The 26,659-nt window shown below is 35.2% G+C and overlaps 1 long non-coding RNA gene across 3 annotated transcripts in view; it reads left to right on the top strand.

Moving 5' to 3' along the window:
- The window catches only part of LOC132673527 (uncharacterized), a 56,369-nt gene that overhangs the window by 12,440 nt on the left and 17,270 nt on the right, over positions 1 to 26,659 (top strand). The window lies entirely within an intron of this gene.

Here is a 26,659-nt window from a genome sequence, read left to right as displayed (position 1 = left end):
ATCAATTAACCAATCATTAAATCCATCAAATCTGAATAGTAAATGAATATAGACCCTGCGAATGAATAAGAGAGACAAGATTATTGCTTTCTGGAGTTCACAGTCTAGGAGAAGAGATCATTAAACAAGCATCTATATGTAGTATATGTATACAGACTCACATATATAGAAGCATGAAGCAGATCCATAGAAAATTGAGCATGTTAGGGGCGCCTGGGTGGCTCGGTCGGTTAAGCGTCCGACTTCGGCTCAGGTCATGATCTCGCGGTCCGTGAGTTCGAGCCCCGCGTCGGGCTCTGTGCTGACAGCTGAGAGCCTGGGGCCTGTTTCAGATTCTGTGTCTCTCTCTCTCTCTGACCCTACCCCGTTCATGCTCTGTCTCTCTCTGTCTCAAAAATAAAGAAACGTTAAAAAAAAAAAAAAGAAAATTGAGCATGTTAGTTGCCCTGCCAGGGCTGCCTGCTACAGATTTCTTCGTATTAGGGACCAAGGCACTTTCTGAAAGAGCACCTCACCTAAAAGAGCAGGGCATCAGGCAGATAAATACTCGTCATTAAGAAAGTTATGAAACAGTCCCCAAGACCACTCTCATTTCTGACATCACCTGCAGATTTCAGGGGTTCCCTAGATCACCCTCAGATTTGATAATTCACTAAAAAGATTCACAGAACTCACTGAAATCTGTTAAACTCACAGTTAGAGTTTGCGAAGGATACAGATTAGAATCAGCCAATGGGAAGAGAGATGTGAAGTTGAGTCTAGGAGAGATTTCTAGTTGTCTTCTCCCAATGCAGTCATGGATAGTGTCAACCCTTCCTAGCAATGGTATGAAGATATGCAGAGTATCACCAAACAGGAAAGTTCCCACAAGACTTAGTGTCCAGAAGATTTATTGATGTTCAGTCATGTAGAGATGGTTGGCTACCTGCGTGACTGAATTTACTCTCCAGTCTCTTTGGTTGTCACACTGATTCCGCATAACCCGAAGTCCATACCATACATCACATTGTTATCATAGACTGTTTGATGTGGTCGAAAGCCTTCACATAAAAAACACAACACAACACAAGAAAACAAAATGAAACAAAACAAAATTTCTTCACACAAGAAATTCCAAGATCTAGGGGTCTACCTCTTTGGAACCAAGGACAAAGGCCAGACTTCTCTTTCAGCCAGGTAAAAAATCTTTATATATACACAAAGCTCCACTTGTATAAGGGAAATTTTCTTCTGAGTATAGCGTTTTTTTCTGTTTTTCAGATATTTTTCCTAGTCCAGTGCTTGTGTATACTCAGAACCTCGACCATTTTCAATAAATGCAACTCTCTTTATCTTGGCAGCTTCTTTTAATATCACTATATTCTCATGTAAGAATGGGAGCAGTCATGTTGCTATAAACCCTGTCATCCTGACCATAGTTGAGTGGAGGGTAATGTCCAATTAAAGACCTTTCTCAGGACTTTTAAAATTGGAATAAAAAGGAAAGATTGAAACTCCCCAAGTTTCAAGGCAAAAGATATAAACCATAGGACTTCTGGTCAACAGACAATTCTAGTGGACATAGGCTCTGGAGCAAAGTTATGTAGATATAACTTATGACTTTGCTATTATAAGCTAAGCAATTGTTCCCATGCCTCATTTTTTCATCTTTAAAATGAAATAATGATAATATATTGCTTCTAAGATTGTAACAAGTATTATATGTATTATATACAGGAGAATTAGCACTTTCAACAAGTACTTTGTGTTAGCTATTGTTATTGTTGCCAGGAAAGATATGTGTTTGCTAGAGGAAAATAAAAGCAGCATTCTCTCACAGAAAAAATGAAATACAAATCATTTTACAGATGAGTTTTATCAAATTTTCAAGAAATATATCATTTTAAGTAATCTTATAAAAGATTTAGAGAATAGAGAATAAAGAGGCAGCCTAGTCTATAAGCCCTATATAACATTAGTACCAAAATTAAGCAAGGATAGTACGAAAATATGGTAACAGTCTAATACATCAATATATATAAAAAAAAAAAAAAAAGACCAGTTTGGGTTTAGCCCAAGAATAAAACTTCAGAAAATCTTTAAGTAAATTTACCATATTAGCTGGCTAGAGAAAGAAAATAACACAGTGTAGTCAATAGATATAGAAAATAGCCATTTGCTAAAACTCAATACTCATTCCTGTTTTCTTTAAAAAATGTATAATAGAATAAAATATTTATATTATAGCAAATATCATTGTTGTGGCAAAAAGTATAAAATCAGGGGGAAAAAAAGACAAAAAATGACTTATTATCACTTCTTCCAAACATTATACTGAAAGCCTGGCCAACAAAATAAGAAAAAGAAATGTAATGTATTAGGACTGAAAAGAATAGGCAAAGCTGCTATTATACACATTATTTTATAACATATACATTATTAGAAATAGTAAGAAAGATTGACAAAGTGGCTAAATATGGGATCAATATATAAAAATTGATGCAGTTTGCTCCAATTAAAAATACCATTTACACTATCAACAAAAAAACCCAATCCACTTTAAAATATATCAGAAATTATGAAATTTTAATGTAAGTAAAAATTTTAATGTAATGTAAGTCTTTATGGAAAATTTAAATAGAATGATGTAATTCTGTCACTTCTCCTTAAAAATGATCTATACGTGTCTCCTGCGTGGCTCTGTCGGGTGAATGTTGGACTTCAGCTCAGGTCATGATCTTGGGGTTTGTGAGTTCAAGCCCTGCATAGGGCTTTGTGCTGACAGCTCAGAGCCTGGAGCCTGCTTCGCATTCTGAGTCTTCCTCTCTCTTTGCTCCTATTCCACTCTTGCTCTCTCTCTCTCCCTCTCTCTCTAAAATAAACATTAAAAAATGGACTATAGATTCAATTAAATTGGACACAAAATCTCAAGAGAGTTTTCAAAAACCAAAAATAAAATAGTCTCAGCTCTACTGGAACGCAATATAGATTAGCAGCAAGTAAGCTTAGCAATATCAAGTATTCGTGGGGTGTAGATCAAGTTACATTTTATATTTTAGTGTATCCACTTAGGAAGAAAAAAATCTACCCTTTATCAATTGTATTCCTAGATGTATAATTAGAGAAACTCTTGTAAATAAACCCTGGGAGACAGAAACAAAAATGTACATAGTTTGTAATAATAAAAACAAGCAAAAAACAAAATACTAGAAACAACCTACCTGAATATAGGGAAGATAACTGATAACTAAGATGAAGTTTATCCCCATAATGGAATATTTTTCAGTAATAAAAATTAATGAAACAAAAAGTGAAATACATTGATAAGTTTTAGAAATGTAATGAGGAGAGGAAAAAAAAGAAGTCACAGTAAATGACATAAAGTATGATGCCATTTTTTTGTAAATACCCCCCAAATATGAACTTCCTGTGCAAGGATAGTGCTAAAAACATAAAAAACGAGGGAATCATACTAAAAAATCCAGGATAGTGTTTACTTCCAAATGAGAGATAAAAATAAGACATGCAGAAGGAACGGACAATATATATGTGGTAGTAGCTAGTTTATTCTTATGCTTTATAGCTGTATATGCTTACACATGGTCTTTCATCTGTTTCAAATATTTCTTATTTAAAATAATGAATAAAAATTAAACAAAAAAAATGAAGTAGTATGTGAATAATGCTTGCTACAAATAAAACAGAGTCTATACTCTAGAACTATTAAAATCTTATCATGTAACTTATTTTTCCTATGCTGTTGACCCATGATGTTCTCTCTTTAAAACTCTTAAAAGCATTTATCATAGTTATATCCACTTAGCAGGCAGCCAGTGAATATTAAATGGTGGCAATTATGACATTTATGCTTATGTTAGTTTCTGTTGTATTCTTTGGGCTGATGTTACCTGAACAATTTGTTCCCTCATTTAACTATCCTGGTGAGGTTGAATTGCAATGAGCCACACTGTTTTTCAGTCCATGTCAATACAAGTTCCATGATTAATTACACATAAAGAAGAACTTGCTTTTAGTTCAATAAATTACACATCTGACCTTTTTATTAAGAGTCCATATATTCTTTAAATTAAGCACCTTTAAACTAAGAATTACAGTGTGCTTTATGAGTATTAACTCATTGGTTCCCATAACATTTCAAGAGAGGTTGTTAAAATTACGATCCTGAAATAACTTTAAAAATGTTCATTTTTATGAATGTGTATAACGGAAGGAGATTAGTGGTCAGTTGTTACAGGTGTATTTTCAGGTATTTTTAAAAATGTATTATTAACCCTTACAAATACTTTGTATTCAGTTAAACAAAGCAGTCTTAACATTTCTTGACAAACCTTGAAATTTTATGAGTTTATGATAAGAAACGTTAGAAAACACCATCACAGTTTACTTCAATACTCAAAAATAAAATACTGAAATACTTACCTCTACAGGCAAGAGGGACCACACTCCTAGGCTAATTACCAACATGTTTCTTCCTCTGTGTCATACATTCACACTTACTGTTTAAAAGTATGGGCTTTGTATTCAGAAAGCATGAGTTTGAATCTCACTTCTGCTACTTACAAATAATTGATCTTGGGTAGCTGGGTCTGGGTTTTATTGGGAAGTACAAAGATCAGCTTCAGAGTTCTGTATTAGCCTCATAGTTTTGCTATGATGATTAAATGAGATAATACATATCAAGCACACTTACTGCATGTAGCAATTTTCAATAAATGGGAGCAATTTGCAATCATTATTTTATAATAGACTGGCAAATATTATTGTGAAATTCTTCCAGCTGGCCTTCTGTTGATAGTTGTTTTGATTAATAAGAAAATGGAGAAGTAATTTTAGATATAAAAATCTATCCTCCAGAATGAAATAAAATTTATCTCTAAGATTGTATTTAGGACCAACACTAGATAAAATTGTGAAATAGGCAAATTGGGTCTCTATTCTAACTTTGCTTTCAGTCTTGCCATTCTTTTGATTTGTACCATTGACCAGGCCTTTGCTTCTAGTCCTCTTCCAAACATCAGCTACCCTTCTCTACATTTGGCACATTGTTACATCGTGCAATAATGCACATAGCATGTATTCTTACATTAGCTAATAATAGCTGAGCCTGTTCAAGTATATTTAAGCTTTTGTATCAAGACATAAAGGAGTGAATCACTTAGGGTAAAATTATAGGACTAAATAGATCAGTAAAGGATAGATTCTCACTTTGAGCTGCCTGTTCTATTTCTATTTCCTGACTTTGGTGAGTAGCTAGGGTATATTTATCTGTACCTATGTTTGATGTTTGGAATCTCTTGGCCACTTAGTAAAGCTGTCAAAGTTATTCTGTCTGCAAATGCAAATGTAACTGAGTAAGCTTTGGACTGTGTTCAGTTCCACTGACCCCCAATTTTTTTCCTATTTCTTCTTTTTACAAAAATTTAAAAACGTTTTATTTATTCTTGAGAGAGAGAGAGAGAGAGACAGAGAAAGAGAGGGAGAGAATGAGCAGGGGAGGAGCAGAGAGAGAGAGAGAGAGAGAGAATCCAAAGCCGGTTCCAGGCTCTGAGCTGTCACACAGAGCCCAACACAGGGTTCAATCTCACAAGCCATGAGATCATGACCTGAGCCAAAGTTGGAGGCTCAACTGACTGAGCCACCCTGGTGCCCCTTTTCCTATTTCTTGTTAAAATGGCACCAAAACCGTGGCGACTCATAGCACTGGATCTTCTCAAAGTAACATGAGCCGCAGACTAGAAGAGGAAATGTCTGTCTTTGTGTGCCCATTTTTGTGTTTCTCCTAAACTTTTCCAGAACCTTGCTGCGTATGGATTCCCCCTTAATGTTGTACAGAATCGCTTCACACAGCCATTCCTGAAGGGATGCTGTTCAGAGGAATGGAAGTCTCCCTTCCAGCTTGGGCAGAGGCAGGGCTGGCTACCACTAGGGGGAGCCTTTTATGCCCACCTTCTTGTCTCCCCATTCCCCGCCCTTGGCAGTATTCTCAAAGGATTTCTCACAGACTCAGGTGCTTAATTCATGTTTCTGTCATGGCATGTTAAACATATTTTTATCATACCATGTCTACGTTGTATTCAAATTGAATATTAACAGTCTTGTCAACACAGCATGGGCTCCTGAGAGCATGGGCTGTGTCTTTCTTATTACTGCACCCCCAGAGGAGGCTTTTCATGTCTAATGAAGTGAATGAAAGACTGAGGGAGTGAATGTTTCCCCCCGACCAAAGCATGTTTCCATTCTGGAATTTTGTCATTTATCAGAGTTTTTTGTGCATATTTATCTCTAGAGCTCCTCTTGAACACATGCAGCCTTAAAATAACTCTTTCTGAACGTCAACAGCTTCTGATAAGAACAATGAAATGAAATAAAATTGAATTAGTAGAAAATTCTCTGCTGTTTAAGCATTTGGATCTTGAATTCAGACTTGTATTTATTTGTAAAACATTTGAGCAGAACCCACTAGCGACACAGACAGTCGGAGAGAATCAGTACTTCCCAGAAAATCAGCCAAGTACTCCCCCAAAATGTAGATGTATAAATGCAGAACGAAAAATGCAGGCGATTACTGACTAAATCAGAGTTAAATTTCCTTCTTCCCTAAGTTTTACCCGATGTATTCTGATAACTGTGTATTTTTTCACTTCTTCATCTTTTAAGTGATATTTTAATTTCAAAATATTAAAATCCGTAATGAAATGCTTACTAGTTTTGTAGTCATAATTTCAAACTTGCTGACTTCCTTTGCAATATATACTGTAGTTCAAATGTTTCCTCTTAAATTGCTATCTAGTTCCTGATAAATTGCTGTGATAAAAGTGCTTGGTCTGGTGGGAAGAAGTGACTATTCGTTTTGCTAATGTACCTCACATCTGTCATTTTCACTCCTAAAATACTTTGTTACACTACAGAATATAAAGCTTATAGAGTAGGCCTATGAAGTATATTTTCATTTGAAGAGTCACTATCTATGATGTAATTTGGAATACTGGAATGATTAGATCAGTCTTTTTGCTTTTCTATCACCACTAAGGAATAAGCTTGCTAAGTATAGAAATGTCAACTTTCATATTCCTTGATAAAATGAGCACTATTTCCAGGATTTATTTTAGACCCAGATTGCAAGGGTGGGGATTGATTCTTAGTGCCCATTTATATACAGTTCAGTAATTCTTTGTGGTTGATAAGCACTACTTATTTTCTATGAACTTAGAAAAAGTGCATTTGCAGAAGGAAAAAATGTCAGGAAATGTGGGTGGTACCCTGTTAATTCAATTAATTTAAGACTGAGAGTATATAAAAGAAGGAAGCAGATATCAACTTTTGAAAAAGGAATCTACAGTACTTGGCATGGTGCTCATAAATAATAGGTATTCAAGTACCTTTTTAGTAAGTGAATGTTGAGAAATGGATGGTATAAAATGTTTTTTTTTTTTTTTTCCAAAAGAAAGCTTTGCTCAGCATATTAAAAATATTTGGCAGGGAAATTCAGAAAAGAATATCTTTGTTAACAAAATATATTCTCTTTTAATCTTTCTTTTTATCAAATGACTCAGCCAAAGGAAAAGATATAAATAAGATGTCAAGTGAGTATAGAGACATGAGTACAGTAAATCATCTTAATACTTTCCGCAAAGTATATGTTTATAGTACTTAACCTAGGAAATATAAATAAATCAAGATGGAAGCATTTTAGAAATTATGTGAAGGTTGACTGGGACTAAAGAAATTGAAATATATATCTATTTAAATTTACATGTAAAAGTATTTTTGTCTTTATATCCCACTGAGAAATTGCGATTTAGGCTAGATTCTACCCAGTCCGAAGTTTGAATGGTTGATGAGCCATCTTCATGAGGTACATAATAATAACCCAATATGTATGTATGTATGTGTGGGTGTTTTATAATATATAGACTGCTGGTTTTGAAAGTGGGATGTCGATACTTGTACTATGAGGCATTTTAGGAAATAAAAACAGGGACTAATCAGTCCAAAATGTTTGGCTAAAACAAACATTTAGCCAAGAAACAAAAGTAATCAAGAATTCATTCTGAAACAAGATTTTACATAATATATCATCGTTAATTATAAATCACACCCAACCATATAGATACTCTGAAGTCACATCAATAAGGAAACAGTGAGATATTATTCTTTACATCTTTGTTTTGTCTTTATTTTATTTTATTTTATTTTTAAGTAAAAGAGAAGAGAGAGTGAGACAGAATCACAAGCAGGCTTGTGCTGTCAGCACAGAACCTGACACAGGGCTCAAACCCACGAACCACGAGATCATGACCTGAGCTGAAATCAAGAGTCAAAAGCTTAACCGACTGAGTCACCCAGGTGGCCCTGTTTAGTCTTTTAAAGTCCACTTTTGTACATGTTTATGTTATATTTAAGAGATTAATCCTGCATGGTATTATATACAAATATACATATATGGCAGAATACTAAAAAATGTAACGGATATGTGACTCTAATGACAGAATTTTGGAGGCAACTGATAGACTATAGAGGTTTGATGGAGCTTCAGAACCTGGGAGGGTTTAAGAAGAGACATCAGGGAGCTTCAAAACTTCCTGAAATTGTATGCAAATCTAAGCGCATGTGCTGACCCATAAAGAGAGCCTGCAGAGCTGTCGTGACATTATCATGGAAAACAGTGACTCATTTTCACTTAAAAACAACCACATGTTATCAATCCCTTATAGATTCGGAGTGAAAAATATTTAAATATATTGGGAACTAATATTTGGTATATATTAAGATGTTTGAATAAATTTTTAATAAATTGGATTCATTGCAAAATAAATAAGGCTTCATAGAATGATATAGGTTGCAAATATATATAATTATACCAACTGGCGGAAATGCATCAAATAACAGGTGTGACAACTGATAGCTAAAATGATATTTAATAGAAATTCATATGGTAGAATTTCATTTTTTCTTTTCCATTTAGTCATCAAAAATACATGATAGACAGTATAAAATGAAAACAGATGAAATGAATTTCCACATGGGTTCTGCCAAGTTTCATCCTCTCAGTGAGTCCTGAGGAAGTCCAGAATCCATTCCCGCAAGTATGACTGGAATCTGCAGAATCTGTGAATTACTTCTTCATTCTGCCAATGACAAACTGCTCAATGTGCAGGAACACGAGGCAATGGAAGGCAAGTTAGTTTATTAGGGTATCAGGATTGTTTTCCTTCCTCGCCTCTCCCCTGCCTTTCCATTTCCCTTCCTTATCTCCTTGCAGGTCGCCCACTCTCCCTCCCTTTCAGTTTGCTTTGTAGTTTAAAAAGTTATAGTACTTTCAAAAGCTATGACCATGATATTTTATTTTCACAAATTGTGTAAGAAACGGAGACATTAAAATGCAATACATTGCTCACTATGTTCTGAGTTAAGACAATTTCACTGTACTAAAATAAAGAATGGAGTCCACCCAGGATAAAGTGTTAAAGTTGCACTGGAAAAAATGAATTCTTAGCCAGTCATAGTCTCTCCTCAGTCTATATGCTAATAACCTTTGGCAGTTATATACTGTTACTTCCTGTCACTCAATCAAAAAAAAATCTACAAGTTATCATAAACTTTCTAATTGAGCTTATTGAAAGAAGCAAGTAGTTTTCACTGTGTCTTAATTTGTGGGACCCATTAGCTACCTGCATTACATTGTAATATATTATTTTTCACAGGAAATCAGTAATAGGGCTTAAAGAAAATTTTCAAGAGTTTGCATTCAAATGTCTTTGACATATAAATGATACACAGTTGCTATCACTGTATTTCAAGTTTTATAAACTGCATCAAAACTAATGACATATTATAAAACATGGAAATTTAGAAATAGAACTATCATGATTATAAAATATTATACATTTATCTTAAAGCAACCTCAAGAAATGATTACTTTTTTGAATCAAGTAAATACTAATGTGAGATATCTAAAGGCAATTGATATTAATAGTATTGACAGCATAAGTTCCTTTCTATTAAGTGAACTGATTGGCTTTAAAATAAAATATGAATATAATTAAAGCTGATTCTAATCAACTCTAGAGGTTTTATAATTAGAACATGATTTACAAATATTTGAACTCAGAGAAAAATGAATACTTTTGAATATTATAATAATTATATGTATTTTTCAATTCTGACATACTTTTAAAATGCAATACAATGTACTAAAGAGAAGTGTCTAATACCTAAAAATTGAAACAATCATTTCCCCACTATTTGCTAAAATATTTAATGAAGAATAAACAAACAAGGTTAGTCTTCCTGCTTTTATGTATTAATTTTAGAGATTAGAATATTTCAACCTTTGTGTATTTTAGTCTATCCCTTAACTCATGGGAAATTTTATTTTTAATAGATACCAAAATGCTCTATGATCAATGATTTTTTTTTCATTTTTGAGAGAATCTTTTCTAAGAATCCTGAAAGACTCCTTCTCTTGCAATGAGAAAAAATCTGTATTCTAGCCCCAGTTGGGCATCTTATGTTTCTATCCACGGCACATTATGCAACTTCACTTAGCCTTTGTTTTCTTACCTGTAAAATGGGGATTGTACAGTCTGTCTTGGCTCCCTCATAGCTTCTTTTTGAGGAGGTGGAAGGTAGGGATCATTTGCAATGATGGATATGAAACAATGTTTGACTTAAAAAGTACAATCTACCATCTGCATTGCTATGTTATTAGTGATTTATAAAACTATGGATTTCTGATTGTGACAGCTAATGTGGAAGTTTATTGTTGGATGGATATTTGGGGACCTAAAATCCAATCCATTTATTTTCCAGACCAAGAGAAACTGACTCCATGATTTGTTGAGTGACTAGATCTTAAAATTCTTTACTTCACTCACTTTATTATGACATATCAACTTTGTTAATTCCTTATTTTATTATTATCAACAGATTTCCATTAAGGTTCAGTTATCTGATAAATCTAGGCATTTTATCTGGCTTATGCAGGGTGGTTTAACTACCAAAAATGCATTAAGATGGGATGAAAGTGTATCTGTTAAATCGGGGTTAAATTTGGGGTTAAATGGGGTTAAATTACCCACAAACACTAATCATCACCATCCGCAGAGTAATCTATTATATTCATATAGAGCTTTATTTGGCAGTGTACTTTACAACTTAAGTCAATCCTCACAAAAATGGTACAAGATAGAAATGTTGGAGAGTGCCAATGTTTTGTCCAAAATTCTTCATGCAGCAAAATTGTTTTTTGTTTGTTTGTTTGATGTTAAATTTACTGATCTCCAACAACACAATAAATTAGAAGCTGAGTAGTTTCAAAGTAAATTAATTTAAAATATTGAAATATCATTTTATAGGTATACTGCAGTATAATTAAAATATGACTTATTCCTGTCCAGAATCTAATAGTGTCTTGTCTAAATGAATTTCCTAGAAGTTGTTCTTAGATGTGCTTAGCTCCTGCATATTCTTAGTTCTATCATGCCATGTTGGACCTTAAATTAGGCAGTTCCTAAAGAAAATTTTGGCACAGACATGACACTATAAAAATGAAGGTACTGTTTGGACACCAGAGAAACTTAATTTTGGAAAAGGCTAAGAACTTGACTCTTTGTGCTTTTATTCTTTTATTAAATTTACTACAAATTTCATCCTATCAGATAGGCTGGGTGGACTTCTCTACTATTGCATTTGAATTAAAAAAAATTTTTTTATTGTTTATTATTTTTGAAAGACAGAGAAAAAGAGAGAGACAGAGACAGAGACAGAGACCAAGCAGGGAAGGGGCAGAGAGAGAGGGAGACACAGAATCTGAAGCAGGCTCCAGGCTCTGAGCTGTCAGCACAGAGCCTGACACGGGGCTCAAACCCAGGAACCCTGAGATCATGACTGAGCTGAAGTCAGATGCTTAATGGACTGAGCCATCCAGGAGCCCCATCTACTGTTGCATTTGAATGATGTTTTATGAAATGTTAGCTTGAGAGCAAGTGGAGTGTTGTTATGGGAATTATATTAGTTCTTTTTGTGATTTATTAGAACAACTGAAAATTTTTCCTGCCCACTTTAAGGTACACAGCATTTGTGGATTTTTGCTACCAGGAATGGTTTTAACTGTGTAATAAGAGATATACAGTTGCTCTCCTCTATCCATGGGGAAAAGTGCCAAACAAATGACAGGTATGACACTAAATAAATATTCACAGCATTTGAATCCTAAATGATTTATTTTTGAGTAGCAATAGAGTTATGTTGTCAAAAGAAATGTCATTCTGCGATGATGAATTCTTAATCTTTGAGTTTTTCCTAAACCCTTTCCTTTTCAATCTGAATTTTAACTTAAAGAGATTTTTGAATGCGAATAAAAATGTGTCCAAATTTATTATCGGGGTCTACGTTTTACACATGATTTTCTGAGCATAAGTTGTTTTTAGAGATCAAAATGATGGTGGAAAATAATTTTCTCTTACCTATTGCATAGCGAAGTAAAAATAAGATTATTTGTTATGACAAAATGCCAGCAAGTGTAATCTCATAACATTACATTATATTTAACTGCTTTGTTTAACTGTGAGTAAGTTTTGGGGCTATGTATAAAATAATTGCTTAATTAATTCTTTAAAAGGCAAGGCAATCTTTTTGTAAAAACTGCCCTTTCTAGATTTTTTACATGAATTTGATCATGACTCTAATCATTTCATAAAAAACTTTAAAAATTTTTTTTAATGCTTACTTATTTTTGAGAGAGAGAGAGAGAGACAGAGAGACAGCGTGCACAAGTCGGGGAGGGGCAGAGAGAGGGAGACACAGAATCTGAAGCAGCCTCCAGGCTCTGAGCTGTCTGTCAGCACAGAGCCTGAGGCAGGGCTCCAACCCCTGGACCAGGAGATCCTGACCTGAGCCGAAGTCGGACATTTAACAGACTGAGCCACCAGGCATCCCCATAAAAAACTATTTGATGTAGTGGACATTTTAAAAATCGAGTGTGATAATTTTATGAGGAACTATTTCATATTTATCTGTTTAAGGAATCAGATATATTTCTGATAATAAGTGATTTGCTTTCATGCTGTATGCGGTAAAAACAAAATACTATGTTTTTATCATGTGCCTTGGTTATAGACTATGAGTTTGCTTTGTTTTGCTTTAATAATACCGAGTTTCCTATCAGCTGCTGAAGAATGAAACGAAACATTTTTAGAGTAGTATAACATTTAGGTGTTCTTTATTAAAAGACACTGCTGTTCCTCAAAGTTTCAATACTTTCAAAAGAAATCAACGCAATATATTTTTGTAGACATTAAATACAATCTCTGAGTGAGCAAGAAAATGCTGCATATGGCAGTGTCTTAAATGGGAAACTCTCTTGCTGTCGTGTTTCTAAAAAGGAGTCACAGCTTGCATTTAAAAGTCTCTTCAGACAGCTGAGGATATTTTCAGAAATATATCATTCTTACAGTTCTGAGAAAGTGTTGTTACTAGTTCTTTGGAAGAGCTACCATCCCAAATCTAAATGACTCGTGTAGAACACACACACACACACACACACACACACACACACACACACAATTTAAAATCTTTAAATGATGATTATCATCAAAAAGTATGTTCAGGAAAAGCTATTGTCGGGTTATAAAAAACTCATGATCTTTTCTCTGGAATAAAGTATAGAAAGATAAAAAACGATCTAACAACCTTAAAACATTTCAAGAAGCAGGAAGGGCAGACTATGTTACAACTTTTGTTAAAGTTTATAACAAGAACAAAGACAGATGGTGTAATTTACTATATAATTATAATAACTTATGCTTATATGATCCATTATGGTTTCCCTGCTTTGTTTCCCAATTAGGCATCTCATAGCAGTGCTGTAAAACAGTGCAGGGAATTTTTTGCCTTTTTCAGATGAGGAAACTATGTTCAAAACTTTGCCTAAGGGTTAAGCTGGAACTTAAACCCAAATCAGAGCTGAGTATTTTTTTTTTCCTCATAGTACACTCACACACATTATTCTGTTCTTAATTTTCCTTTCAAGTTCCTTTCATGGAGAATGAGCATGCGCAATGGCCCGAGGTCCAGCTGGTATTCTGTTCATTGAACACACCTGTGCTTGATCTCAGGGTCCTCATTTGTAAAAGAGAGGCTTGAATTTCACGCTCTTCTTTAGCTACTCCCACTCTCCCATCTAAATGTGAAAATGATTTTCAACCCAGAAGGCACACAACATTTATGATCAAGGGACATTGTAGATATGAGATATAGAGGAGTCTCTGAGATTTTCTAAGGGCCTTACGTAAATAACGGAATAACAGAGGTGCAAAGTCATGACTGCCTGATAATTCTTTCAAAACTCTTGGAGAATGAGAGTTTCAAAATACTGAGGAAAAATGACCTCATGACCAAAAGGAGATTTAGAAAACTCTAATTTGGTTGATTCTGAGAAAAATTGCTAGAGAGTTAATGTTTGTGAGCGTTTAGAAAATAAGGTAGTGATAAGAGGGGCAAGCATGGTCTTTACCAGTAGGCATGTTAAATTAACTTTTAAAAATTACAATACAAGACTGGCAGATTGGTTTATGTGTGTGTGTGTGTCACCATGGAATAACTTGCTTGATGTTCTGTGGTCAAGATGAAGAAATCAATGCAGGCTAGATCAAATTCAGGTTAGGTTGACTTTTAGGAGAATAAGCAGCCCTAAAGTATATTGACTGACAGTTCAACTTAGCTTGGTAAGAGATCTCTAATCTAATTGACCATATGCTATGGTTAACTTTTGTTTGTTTGTTTGTTTTTAGTATATATTTTTACCTGTTACTTAGAGATCTGTTTTAATATTGGTATTACGTCTTTCAAAAATTCAGTCTTATATTTGACCTTCTGTTTAATGAAGAAACAATCTTTTAAAATATTGGTCTATACACCTTGGGCATCCCAATGAGTAGTTTTCGTTATTGAATCAGTATTTTCTCTTTAAAACATCCAACAAATTGGGCCTCCTACATTTATTGCCTTGATGTGGCTTGGTGTCAGAAGATCTCTGAGAGATCTTTGATGAATATTGCTAAATCTTTCTAGGGTGTAAATGTGTTGTCACAGCCATGACTTTAATTTGGTAGTAAATTTACTGTTCCTCTCCAAAGCAAACAGACAAAACATTCCATTTATTTGACTAAATGGAGATAATTTCCTTTCTCTTCTCTCAAAATACCTGCTTTTGATTTTTTCCATTAAATAGTTACTTAATTTTTTTAATGTTTATTTATTTTTGAGAGGGGAGAGGGGCAGAGAGAGGGGGACACAGAATCTGAAGCAGACTTCAGGCTCCAGGCTGTCAGCACAGTGCCTGACCCAGGGCCCAAACCCACAAGCCATGAAATCATGACATGAGCTGAAGTCGGATGCTTAACCGACTGAACCACCTACGTGCCCCTAAATAGTTCTTTAATTTTAACAGCCTTTCCATATGGAGTTGTATTTTACATATTTTAATTGCATGACTGAAGGATTAAAATTTGGGCATAGACTTTCAGAAGAAAAGCAGTATGCACAGGCTATCTGGAGTGTTTCAGGAGAGCAGTATTAGATGTACCCCAAAACAAAAGTTTTCAACCGACGGAGAATTTGACTTTTGCAATATTATACCTGGCATTGGAAACTTTATTTCTCACCAAGCCAGCGTATATTACTTTTAAAGATATTTGTATGAATGTTTTACTGATGTGTCTTTATGAAGAAAAGAGTCAATAGCTACATTAATGCTAAGCTCACTTGAATGTCCCATTGCCTACCCTACTTTGTAATTTGTAGTATGGAGCCCAAACAACAGTAATCTGCAGTGAAGACAGTCGTTTAGGATATTTTTAAAAGTAATAAATAACAAAGAAACTATTTTTAAAAGTGAAACGTGAAGTTTACTAATCTAGCAAAACTTGTGCAACCTAGAAATTTCAATCTGACATCAACTTTGTCGCTGGGGATTAACCATGCATCTTTAAGTAAGTTAATACGAAGTGTATGTTGTTTGTGAAATATCCTTTATGTGCAAAGGTATAAAAGCACAAAACAAGTATTACTTCTAGTTTATATTACCACATCTTTCGTTGTATGAGCTTCTATTTTAAGTGGCTGATCAAAATTAATGTGGTTCTTCTACCCAATGGCATTTATTTTGGTTATAAGATTAGAAATGTAAATTTGCAATAAAAGAAGAAAATAGGAAGCTGGTTTTAATGAATATTTTACTAATTAACAGAATCCCCTACAGGAATTTGGAAGTAATAAGGAATTGACTGAAAATAAATTAAAAATTAATAAAGGAGTCTCCAAACAACTTTGTTTATGAACATTTAACAGTTGCTTTCTTAGTTATGAATATTTCAAGCTGTTTTGTTATTCAGCATGTATTATTCTTGTAGAGTTCATAATTTTAGAGGTGATTAGACAAAAAGGGAGTAACACACAAAACAAAATGTCTTAAAATGATAAAAACCCACCTTGGGAAAACTTGCTAATGGAAAAATAATGGCTTAATATTCATGATTTTTGTCTAACAATACCTGCAAAATGGGAGTCTGATTCCATATAAGGATCATAAACCTTGAAAGGAGTAAAGGAAAACCCAGCAGTTGAGTTCCATGAACAATGTAATTGCTTTTGGAGAAGAAACTTTTGAGCAGAAGAAAATGCTTCTTTTTGCCAAACATGTTGAAAATTAGTTTAAATGATAGTGATTCATTCTTGCGTGTAAATTGTTGAGAACGTCTTTCAAGAAGGTATATAATCAAATCATCTTTCTTTAGATATATTTAGTCTGAATTTATTAGGTAGCTAAATATTTATGGACACCTCCTCTCAGTGTTGGCAAACTAAAGGCATAAATTGAAGAACTTTAGCTACAATATATCAAAAGACACATTTTTAAGCAACTTCAATTTATTCCCAAAATTGAAAGGGAAGAATCAAACAGAATAAGTGGCAATGATTCCTTCTACTTATCGTCTCTTGATGGAAACAACACTGAAGGACTTTCAATTGTGCTCTGTACGTAAAGGGTGGAATATGTTTGGAAAACATGCTGCGTAAAATAAATGTGAAATACACCTTTCAGATATACACAAATTATCAGTTGTATTCAGATGAACAGATAACATTTTGAATGGTTGAATTAACACACATGATAATAGATTCAAGTATTGAGTAAAAAAGAAGCAGTTATAAAGTTACCTCAAGGATAACTCATCAATCTCTTGCAATATTAAAATCTCTTAATATAGTTTAAAAATTAGTAGATGTACTAGAAATATTTCATAGGAGAAAATAGACATATGAGACTGTTGTAGCCCTGAGAGCATTTCAAGAGAAAAGAAAATTCTATTACTAAAGTTAGATATATCAATATTCTTTAACATTCTTCCAACCCTGAAATTCAGTAATAAAAAATACCTTTTTTGGTTATAATATTACTTTTAACAAGAAAAAAATGTTTCTTACATCTCCTACAAATTCCAGAACCAAATTTCATTATAAATGCTCTTATGTAAAGTGTTCTCATTACCATTAGTTCAACTATCAATCTATCTACAAGATAAACATTTCAGTTCAAAGAGAAAAAAGAAAGCTTTCTCCTTCGTATTGGTGATCAAAATCTGAACCACTGATACCTTGCGTATTTCTTACTGTAATTTGGGATTTCAACTATAGAGTGATTTTCTTCTGAAAGATAAAGAAGCAGAAAGACTTAAGTCAGCATGATGTTGTGCTTCACATGAATAGATTGCATTTGATCAGAAATGGAAATGTTGAAGGGACAGAGAGGAGAAAACCAAGAGAAACAAAAAAAGTGGTATGAGAGAGGGAGGGAAGCAGGAAGGAATCCTGCCTTTACCTACTGGGAATTAGATGTTGTATGTATTATATGCCAAGATCCTTGGAAATAAATTCCGTAATACTACATAATTGTACTTTGCTTAGCCTTCTTCCTTTAGCCAAAACAGAATACAGCAGGAGGAGCGCTGTGTTTTCCCTGGTGATCTCCTCATTGTACTCCTTTACTTCTCCTTCTTTTCTTTTTTTCCTCTTTCACTCCTCCCCTTCTTCCTGCATTTTTCCTTTCCCTCCCCCCTCTCCTCCCTCCTCTTCCTCCACACCTTTCTCCTTCTTCTTCCTCTTCTTTCTCTCTCATTCTTTTCCTTTCCCCTCTCACCGTCATTCTCCTTATATTTTCTCTGGCATATTCCTCAAACTCAGAGAAGTAGAATTTATGATTAAAACTCTAGAATAAATTTTGTATTTTGAAATTAGCAGGCAACAATTATAGGCTCTAAATAATATTACTATTAAGAATTGTTTTTCTCTCCATCTTTAAATAAAAGGCCAAGACATCTTACTTTAGTTTTGATCTTGTCATATGCAAAAAATTTAACTTTATCAGAATATCAGTTACCCATGAATGAAATTCACTAAATAAAATTTGCTTCAAGAATATAGATGGTTGCAACCGAGTCATTTAAATACTTGTACTAAATTTGAGTTCAGATATTCATTTTGTTGCAAAAACAATTAATGATATAAGAATGTATTCACCTGCCAACTTTTTTATTAGCTATAGGACCAGACATTCCAATTTTATCATTTATGAAGTTTGGGATATTGAAAGAAGCCTAGTCTTCAGTAGCAGATACATAATGTAATTTAAAGTAGAAAAGAAAACAACTTGAAACTCTGGAATTGCAATTTTATTTGTCATTGCTGTCACTTTCATGTTATTCCTTCCTTGAAAATGTATACAGCTCAGTGGGAGAGGGAATGGAACACGCAGGTTTATGATTTTCTGAACTCCTAAGCCAACAACAAGCAAATACAGACATGCAATTAAAGTTATATTTATTTCAAAAGATGAAAATTAATGATAACTTCTGATTCTAGAATGAGCCAAGGTCTATACAATACCTTGTGGGTGTAACTCTTCTTTCTTGTAACTGTTTCAGGGAGTCAGTATCATGGTGGGCAAGTAGCTTCTTCCTGAGTGTTTTAATGATACCCTCATGCCCTGAAAGAATTAATGATCCTTTTCAGTTAACAATATATCAGGGACTCTAGTGAAAGAATGGTCCAAACACGGGCTCAGTAGTCAGGAAACCTGATTTAGTTTTAACACCACTTCTAATGCAATTCTCCAACTCTGAGTAGCTCAGTTAAGTGATAGTATCTTAGTTCCTTAGTACTCTCACAGGAAAAACAGTTGCCTGGATGATTTAAAATAATATCATTCATGGGGCACCTGAGTGTCTCAGTCACCAAACATCTGCTTTTGGCTTAGGTCATGATCTCACAGTTCATGGGTTCGAGCCCCCAGCCAGGGTCAGCACAGAGCCTGCTTTGGATCCTCTCTCTCTCTCTCTCTCTCTCTCTGTCTCTCTCTCTCTCCCTCCCTCTGCCCCTCCCCTGCTCTCTCTCTTTCTCTCTTTCAAAACAAAAATAATATCCTTCAATAATTATTGTTTACTAAGGAGACATAAAAAGGATTGTGTCAATTTTGTGTGATTTTTCTGTAAAGAAACTACTGGAGAATTCCCCGTGAACCAATGGGAACTGCTCTGTTTATTGACTTGAAATTTCCTTTCTAGGTGGTGAGAATTGGGTACGTGACCGTGACTGCTTATGCTAGTGTCAAATGGACTGATAAAGAGTTGAACAATGAATGATTTTACTTTGCTTCCAACAATATCAAAGGCCAAGAAATACAAAACCAATTATTTTCCAGGCAGCATACGTCCGGAAGGATGGCATTTGATAACAGGTGCTAGAAATGATTGGAGATCATCATGTGGAAACTTGCCCATTCTGCTTGTAGGTGCCTGTTCCTAAAAAGCCACTACATTCCTCACCTATACTTGTTTATGATAGTCTTTTCAAAAGTATTTGAACACCTTCCAACTAATCTATTTATAGGCAGATATTTACTATATTTAGCAGGTATTTACCCACTTATTTCATTTTAAAGCCCAGTAAAGAAGTAGCCTAGTCTTCTTAATTTGCATATAACAGAGAGCCATTTATGAAATGCCGTATTTTAGAAATTAAAGTATGAGGCTTTAGAAAGCCAATAACAATCATCTTTCATTCATGTATAGTATTACAGAAGCTAAGTAAACAAATGACTTTCCTCATCCCAAAAATACTTATGTATGTGATACATAGTGGAATTTTTGGCATATGGGACGTGTTCAAAATTATGTTGCTTCTTGCATTTTTGTTTTTTGTGAGGGTTGGGGGTAGTAAGAAGAAAATGGTGCTGTGATTGGAATTATTAGCTCTACAGAAAAGATGGTGGACTTCAAGTATTAGAATTCTTTCAAACCAAAACAAAGTGATGACAGGAAATCCTTCCAGTCTGATTCTACATGGTACTTCTTGGGATTAAAAAATTTAAATAATCATTGACACAGTTAGCTGAAAATAGCACAGTCATTTTGTGACAATTTCAGACAGGAAGTATTTGCGCTGGATAAGTCAAAGTTACTATTTAATCCAACTTCTTTCACTAAGAAATTACCAGATTAATCTAACATCCTTTCACTAAGAAAATATTTATAACTTATGCTATGGCCATGCAGGAGTGAACAAGACAGTCAGAACTTCTGCTCCCCTGGAGCTCATTGTCTAGTAAGAGAGACAGTAGATAAATAAACCAATAAATCCATTAATAAAGGCAGCGAAGAAAATAAAGCACAAGGTGTGCATGGAAGTTTGACAGGTGCTGCTAGTTGCTTATTCACTCTTCCTTCATTGCTAACACAATATCACTGCTCTTCAAGGTGGCAAGAATTTTACCTGTTTAGGCATCCTTTGCAGCTAACGGTAGTCATGACACCATTCTGAATAATAAAATTTAGAAAGACTTCTGAAATTTCTGGGACATTTTTGCTTTCCATATTCAGGTGTGCACCCTCCTCTGCCATTTACTTCTTCGCTGGAATGCAAAAGTGATGGCTGGCACTAGAGAAGCCACACTGTGACCATGTGAGAAAGACAGGACAGTGTCCTGAATTAAATTTACCAATTGCCTACCTGTTTCTTATGCATGAGAAAAATAAAGTATTAATTCAATTAAGCTACTCTTTGAATTTTCTGTTGGTTGTGGACAAATGTGAATCATACTTTACACAGAAATGATGGGGGATGATTAATATATACTGGATAGTTTAGGGAGGCATCACTGATACATTAACATGACAAGAAGTGGCGATGGCCATAAAAAAATGAAATATATGAAAAAACATTCTAGGCAGAGGGAAGACCGAGCATTAGATCACGTGTCAATCTTGAGCTTGACCAGTGTTGCCACAGTGTCATGAATTATGATGAAATTCTCTGTGACTATGAGGTAAGTGGTTAAAGGACACTGTCTAGTAAGTGCTTGGATAGAAATCGGGTTTGAGAAGGAGGTATGTAAAGCAATGCTATGGAGAGGGAAGATGCATGGAAAAAGAGAGGAGTTATTTCTTTAGAGAAATATTGCCTTGAGTGGTCAGCCAAGCCACAGATCCGAAGCTGATAAGCTTATCCTTTACCACATGCATAAGGAGTGTAAATTACCAATTATTCTTCTAGTTATGAACTGGTGATGTATTTCTTTTAATGTAAGCAGGCAGACAATATTTAATTTATTTTCTTTCTTCCAGAAATATATTATTTCCTATTTGAAAGTGGCCTACATATTAAGAATTTTATGTTTAAAAGCATATTATATTTATGTCCATTTATGAATACAAACAAATCTTATATCAAAAATCTAAAAATGAAGGTTAATATCTGAAATTCAAAAATCAAACCGGTATCTAAAAATCTACTTGCAAGTGAAGCTACTGATACTACCTTGTCCAGGTTTAAACTCTTACACTTTATACTCGTGTGACTATATTCTTATTAAACTGGGTCTATATATTTTGGATCCAGAGAAACGTGAATGTACAGAAAGACAAACACGAGTACTGGAGGGAATACCCAATTTGATGTCAAGAAATCTAGATCTGCTAATGTGGAAAAAATGGCAAACTTCTGTTGGGGGGATTCATGGATTACAGCAGTTAACCCGATCTTATTGAAACTTTGGAGCTACAAAACAAAATATAATTGGGGCACCTGAGTGGCTCAGTCTGTTAAGCATCCAACTGCAGCTCAGGTCATGATCTTACAGTCTGTGGGTTCAAGCCCCGCGTCAGGCTCTGTGCTCACAGCTCAGAGCCTGGAACCCGCTTCAGATTCTGTGTCTCCCTCTCTCTCTGCCCCTCCCCCACTCACACTCTGTCTCTCCGTCTCTCAAAAATAAATAAATGTTTAAAAATTAAAACAAAAACAAAAACATCATCAAAGAGATCTAGATTTTAAAACAAGTCATTGTATGCTTTTTCAGGAACACTTGTGAAACTGTTGAATTGCTAAACCTCGTAACCATTCATTTACTATAATTATTAGTTGGTGTCTTTGCAAATTTAAATGTTATATATTATTGTTCTGCTTTTAATATGAAAGTCTACTCCTTTTCCATTTCCTGAAGTAAAGCCGTTAAATACCCTTTCCCAAATGATTTATAAATGCAATTTGTTTTTAAATAAAAGTACCGTGGTACAATGATACAAATTATTATCACTAAAGCTTTTAATTAAAACCTAAAATATGTGTGTCACTGTTAAAGAAATTAAAATTTCCAGAGCCTTAATAAGAAAAGCTATTTGTTAAGGGGTCCTGAAGCAATTGTGCTTTTGAAGATAAGACCTAAAACGGCTTCAGCCTGGCTTTTTTTTTTTTTTTCTTTCCTTTTTCTATTTAGCTTCTGAATCTTGCTTCCATGGAAATTTTTTCTATTCTTTGTGTGGAAAAGCACCAAGGATGTATCTGCCTGGAAGGGAGGACCTTTTACAAAAACTTAGGAAAAAGGGTTCAGATGAAAATGTGGAGAGTTGCCCCAGAAACTCTGGCAGCAATTCCAAAAAGACATGATTTTTTTTAAAAAAAGAATCTTAAGGGATTTATCTTGAGGGATTTCATGCATTAAACTGTAGTATAAGAGGAACGATTTTGTACAAACTCATCAGGGTGCAGTGTAACCAGCAGTATTAATAGGGACTTGATGCTACAAGAACCTGCAGGTAGTGGATGAACAGCTGGGGAACAGTTTGACTCACAGATGCTTCCACGTTGGTAGGGGCCTGTGGTGAAATTCATGGATGTTTTACAAATAACAAATCCATTGCCATTCCAGCTGTGCGTTCTCAAGCTGCAGATAATGGTGGAGGGTCCTTATGCCAAGTGCCCCAGAACTAAAACAGAATGGCTTGTATAACACAGAGCCCGTACCGGATAATAACTTTTCCTCAAGAGTCAGATCATTCATCTGTCAATATTGAAAGCCAAGGTTCTCATTTAACATCATAGTGAAATGGCAGACTACCTGGGATGCAAATAGGAACCTTTTCCTTTACTTGAGTTTCTGCCTTACCCTTCGTATTTATCAGGTGTGATTCCTGAATATTTAAATATACAGAGATCCCCAGTCCTCTCTAGGCTCATCCCTTGGCAATTTGTTAAGGCTTAGGGTCTCAGCATAGATTTTCTTCACTGAATAAAGCTGTGTAGAAACGTGGACTATGCCAGTTAAGTGAGTCCGGCAAGAAATAACCAAGCAGTATGAAAACCATTATAATGTTAGGTTCTGGCGGCAATTTTGAATTATTCATTACCCTTCCCCCCTTTACCCAGCCGACATATGGTGCTGTGTGGGTGTTACTTTTATTAAGAACCGGAAAATTTTACTAAAATACAAAGCTTGCTTTTGGTTTTAAATCCTTTGCAAATATCTAATCTAACTTTAAAAATATGCCTAGTACATTATCAAAAGTTTAAGATATCTCATTGCTATATATCATTAGGAAATTTTGGATTATTTCTTCTATAGAAAGGCAAGAAAAAGAAGAAGTTGGATATCTGGAAAGGTTGGGTTGAGTCAGTGACTTGTAAAGCAAAATGCTTCTACAAAATATCATTAATTTTGAAAGACTAATGTTTGTGTTCATTCTCATGAAGAATATTCAAATGTGACAAACTATAAAGGTGATGATGGCTTTTAAATGCCATGAATAATTTTAAGAGCATATCCTATTGTTTCCTGCAAGTGAACTTGCAAAAATTTATTTCTTGTTGAAGCATTTATTACTTTAGTTTTACCCATGTACTTACAGGTGCGTTAATCAATGGATGTTATTACATGTATCCAGGAAGGCGATTCAATCATTTGAGGGTGACTTATTTTACTTGGGGTTAATTTGTAGGCAGCTCTGGAGCTATATGGCTTTAAGGAGTTACTGAAGGTGACAAAATGAAAATTAACAGCTTTAGCCCTGTATGGCTATGTTACATAGCTGAAATGGAACAAAGTGGAAATAAGAGGTTATTGCAATCCCCAAGATGGACTTGGCTTGAGGCATGTCAATGTGCTTTGGGTTTTAGTGTCACTGCTGGCGGCTACTTTTATGCAAGCAGATCACAGAAAACCTGTGAACCTAAAACATGTGAGTAAAATGATTTTCTTGGAAGGAATTGTTGATGATTGGCTGCATCTAGCAATTAATTATGCATTAGCATTTTAAAGTGCAAGTGCTTTGCCCATTTCAGGGGAGATATAGATATAAATACCGATGATATAGATGTAGGTATATAGATTAGATATACATATAGATATAGATACAGATGTAATTTGTCTCTCACTGTCATTTTGTAGTTATTCCCATTTTACAGTTGAGGACGTTTGTGGTTCAGAAGAGTTAAGGGACCTACTTACATTCCTTGTTTCTTCTCAGGCATAGAAATAGAATGATGAATGTCAGGGCCATTGCGATGATCCAAGCTAGAAGTAACGAGACCTTGAGCAGTGAGTGTGTTGCAGAAGACAAAAGATAGTGCCCACATTGGAGGAGTGGAGTGGAATTAAGGATGAAAAAGACTCTGATATTTCAACATTGACTATGGTTATAGAAACATAGGGAACTTTTTTAGCTTAACTGTTTGCTTTGGAATGAATTAGACTTACGGAGGAATTGCAAAATAGTGCCGAGTTTCTGTATTCCCTTCACTTTGCTTCCTCTAATTAACATCTCACATAGTGCATTATCAAAATTAAGAAATTTTTATTGTTGCAATACTACTAAGGAAACTATAAATACCATTCACAAATGTACATAAGTGATAATCACAGTTAATTATTTGAATAAGTATTTATCCCCATTTTATTATTTTTGTTTGCATTAAAATAAAACACGAACGAATGCTTAGCAGACTGTAGACATAAGACATCAGTTTGCTATTGATTGGATCTTACCGAGGAACACTCCATTTTTAAAATCTGAAGTCATTATGGAGAGAATACCATGGTGACTCATTTTCTGGTCCTGTGATCTGATGTATTCAGCTTATTACATTTGATTGCAATGTTGGATACTGTGACCAGTACAGCTCTGCTCAAGTCCATCTTTTCAAAAAGTTTGACAATTCGTTTAGAAGAATTATTTCAGACTTCTGCTTCCAGCCGAGATTCAGTAACAGTGGCTAGGTTTACCCTTTTGCCTGAAATAACCGAAAATGGGATAAAATATATGAAACGTTGCTTTTCAAGACACTGTGTTTCAGGAGAAGACGTGTTGATCTTGCCATAGAACTGATTGCAGTATGGGCCGGCCAAGCAGGGAGCTCAGCTTTCATCATCTGCCTGGCGAATGCAGTGGTGTTCCAGTTTCCCTACGAGGATAGTGTTAGGGGGTCTAGAGGTCAGCTGAGCCTCCATGGCACACCCAGAAGCAAAGAGCCTGAAGGAGGTGGTGTTTGTATAACTGGTCACCATTAGAATTTACATCCTTCTCCTCCATAGTAATGGGAAGAAGAGCCTCCACCCTACATGGCATCAATAAAATGAAACAAAGTGGTGGAAGTAGGTGCTAAGAAGTGGCTCACATTTTCCCCGCCCCTGGTGTCATTAAGGCCCACGGGAGAGCTGAACTTCCATGTCCAGCAGGCAATGGTGGGATACCATGAGAAAGTGGTTTGAAGCAGGGCGGGCCACACTCCTGATTTGACACACAGCTCCCCCATCTCCAGCATGGTTGCTGAGCACCCGCCTCAGGAGGTGCCAGGAGGTAGTGGGGGCAAGACTGGTTGACATTCCACTCGCCCCGCTTCCCCTCTCCTGGTTTCTGGTGGTGGGGGTGATGGTGGGGAGGGCCAGTAAAGAGTTGAGCTTCTCCAAATCGTACCAAGAAAGAAGGTTTTGGGCTTGAGTCCTTCACTTCCCACTTCCTTGGTGACAGCTGAGATCAGGGGAAAGCTGATCTACCCCTCTGCTCAGAGGTAATGAGGTGGTGTGAACGGATGTTCTATATTTAATGGGAACGTAGGGCAGGGTCAAGGGGAGGCTAACCTTACACCCTAGCTGTCTGCAATGAGCAGTGGGAGTCAGCGCCCAGCTGGCACGGGAGGAATGCCAACCAGGCATGTGAGAAGATGGTCATACACACCCAATTGGTCTAGTGTGACACCTCACCTGGGGACTGCCCACTAAAGAAAGTTTAAATAAGATTCATAGTCTCATAGCGTAATATCGAATGTATCTAGA

The sequence above is a fragment of the Panthera onca genome, chromosome C1, assembly GCF_046562875.1.
Source record: "Panthera onca isolate mPanOnc1 chromosome C1, mPanOnc1 haplotype 2, whole genome shotgun sequence".
NCBI classification, from domain to species: Eukaryota; Metazoa; Chordata; class Mammalia; order Carnivora; family Felidae; genus Panthera; species Panthera onca.
This window is presented reverse-complemented; position numbering and strand designations above follow the sequence as displayed.